This window comes from Vigna unguiculata, chromosome 6, assembly GCF_037176805.1.
Source record: "Vigna unguiculata cultivar grain cowpea cultivar isolate G323 ecotype 2 chromosome 6, ASM3717680v1, whole genome shotgun sequence".
NCBI lineage: Eukaryota > Viridiplantae > Streptophyta > Magnoliopsida > Fabales > Fabaceae > Vigna > Vigna unguiculata.
Genome location: NC_140797.1, coordinates 27,935,741 through 27,938,143, shown reverse-complemented (window position 1 = coordinate 27,938,143; position 2,403 = coordinate 27,935,741). Strand labels below are relative to the sequence as shown.

The following is a 2,403-nucleotide window of genomic DNA, read 5'->3' as shown; positions in this document are numbered from 1 at the left end:
ATTATTTTTACATATCTAACTCATGATATCACTTTTTTTTATCACATTATATTATCTACAATTGATATATTCTTCTCTTATTGTTTATTTAGCCTTTTGATCTTGTGTCTATATGTTATACTCGGTACATGTTGTTCTTGGTTTGATTGGTGGAATACCGAAAATTTTATATAGGACACTTATAAGTTTTGCAACAAAATGTCAAATCATGAGTTGAAATCCACAGGTTATAAAGATTTAAAATTTGTATATTTATGTGGTTTCATTATTTAGCTTTTAGCTCTGAAATATTTCTTATTCTTCAAAATTAGTCTAGTTTATACACAATGATTGCATTTAACGTGGAAAATGTGTTTTCTTTTTCTCATGTAGATCATGAAAATCTTTTTTTTAATCAAATCTAAAATCGTTATTATGAATTTAATTAAAAAAATAACCTTCAAAAGCAGGAAAAGAAGAAAGACATGCACTTTGTTTGTTGTCTATGTTGGTTTCAAATTCTCATTTCATAGAGTGCCATGTTAAGTAATTAATTATTTTACAACAAATTCAGTCATTTCTCTTTGAGATATTTAAGTTTGTAATCCCACGATAAGATTGAACTTTGCAGCTGATGTATCATAAATGAAGAATCATTTAATCATTCTATGGTACAAGTGCAAGGTCAATTTTCTCTATATTTTGTTGTTACAAGTTGGTGTTTTCAAATAGTTTATTATCTTGAGAAGGAAGTAAGGTATGTTAATGTATTTGGTGGCAGAGGTGATTAAGTTAATGAGAGGTTTGTTTTCAAAGATATTTGGAGTCCCACATCACTAAAAGAGTAGTGAGAAGTGTGGAACTTGTGGTACAAAAGAAAAGTGTGAATGGTTATACAACATACTTACCTGGACGAGATCAATGGGTGATCAAGAAGGTCCATGGTCTAGGACAGTAACTTCCATTGCACTTGGGAAGGGTGCTGCTCTAAGGTCTGCTCAAATGGCAGAGCCTACGTCATAATTTGTGGTAGAGGGGGTCTGCGTTCGCGCGACCCCTACATTCCAGTCATAAGTTTTGTTTTGTTTGTAAAATTTAGGTTTATTGCAGTTTATCTATGATCTTAAGTGTTGTGTTGTTTGTGTAGTTCACGTTTTCCCACGGTCTTTAAGTTCTTCTCTATTTTAGCATAAATCTCTGTTTGTGTTGGTTCACTCTGTGTATGTTGTTTTTTATCTTGTTTTTGGTTGCTTATATGCTCTTCTAAGTGGGATTCTTATGTTCCTGTAGTCGCCAATTATTTCATTAGATAGTACTATCCGATTTAACTATTCATATTAAAGGTTGTAGGTTAATTTATTGTAGTATTCACATTGAGTTATTATTTTTTATTTTTTTATAGTTTCTATATTTTATTAGGTAAGTTTTGTTCAATTATTAAAATCCAAAATCATTAAACCTTACAATCATACTGCATACGAGGAAGTGCATAATCTTTCTACAACAAAAAAAACTATGCCAGACAAGCATTATATATATATTACACTCATGTATAAACATGTGGCATAAAGAATTCTTACCTTTTTAGTTATTTCTTGAAACACAAGGGTGGATGTGAGAGACATGTTAAATTTGTCATTATATCATAATTGGCTTATTTATGATTTATTTATATAATCCTACAATTATGGTATATTAGAGGTGCAAATGTAGGAGATAACTATTTAAAACTTGATTTTTTTCTAATAATGTTATAGAAAAGAAAAAAGTGAATTCTGGAGTTAGTCGAATAATTAATAAATATTTTTTAGAATTTTAAAAATTTAAAATAACATTTCAAATAATTTTTGGCGGTTTTTAATTATGAAAATATGATATATTTTGTGGCCATTTTTAACAGTAAAAATATGACATTTTATATGTAGGTTTTTAACCGTAAAAATATGACATATTTTGTGGTGGCTTTTTATTATCAAAATATGATATATTTTTTGTCGATTTTTAACCTTTAAAATATGATATATTTTGTGGCGGTTTTTAACCGTTAAAATATGATAAAATATATTCAAATTAGACTACATTTTGTAGCAATTTTTAACCGCTGTTATTTTTTTTCCTTTTCTGACAACAATACCCGTAGTTAGAATATTTTTGTCATAAACTATTTTTTATTTTTGTAACTGTGATGGATAACTTTTATTTTAACCATAAAAAATTTCATTTGTTTTTTGTATTGATAGTCTTCTCTTGTTTTTTCAAAATTATTTTAATAAAACTAATTTTATATATGATAAGATGTATAAAACAAATGTTTTTCTCAGAAAATTAAATTAACGCAATAATATTGATATATGTTTACATTATCATCTCATTTTGTGCATTTTGTAAAACTATCCATCTAGTCACTCGCACATCGTTATATTC

At 27.5% G+C, this 2,403-nt stretch overlaps 1 non-coding gene across 1 annotated transcript; it reads left to right on the top strand.

Annotated features, from left to right (window-relative positions):
- The first annotated feature begins 879 nt into the window (after positions 1 to 879).
- LOC114189336 (U1 spliceosomal RNA) lies at positions 880 to 1,039 on the top strand. Its single transcript, XR_003605639.2, has one exon. It is a non-coding gene; the product is annotated as a U1 spliceosomal RNA (small nuclear RNA).
- The last annotated feature ends 1,364 nt before the right edge of the window (positions 1,040 to 2,403 follow it).